A 318-nucleotide genomic window follows, 5' to 3' on the forward strand; every position below is an offset into this window, starting at 1 on the left:
AAAACAAACCAACTCAAGAGGAAAGAAAGAGACTAATCCAAAGAATCTTTGGAATCAAGAGAAGTTCTTAACCAAAGAACATAAAGACCATTATCACAAAATAATGGGTCTGAGGTCAGTGATCCCGGAAGTTAAAATTGATCTGAAAGAAGATGAATATCCGGAGATCCAAGAGCAAATTCGAAACAGAGGATGGGAAGTTCTGACCAATCCTGAAATAAAGGTTGGAAGGAACATGGTTCAGGAATTCTACTCTAATCTGTGGCTAACAGATAAGCAGAGAATGACTGGAACTGCTTACCATACCTACAGAACCAT

This window comes from Arachis duranensis, chromosome 7 (assembly GCF_000817695.3).
Source record: "Arachis duranensis cultivar V14167 chromosome 7, aradu.V14167.gnm2.J7QH, whole genome shotgun sequence".
NCBI classification, from domain to species: Eukaryota; Viridiplantae; Streptophyta; class Magnoliopsida; order Fabales; family Fabaceae; genus Arachis; species Arachis duranensis.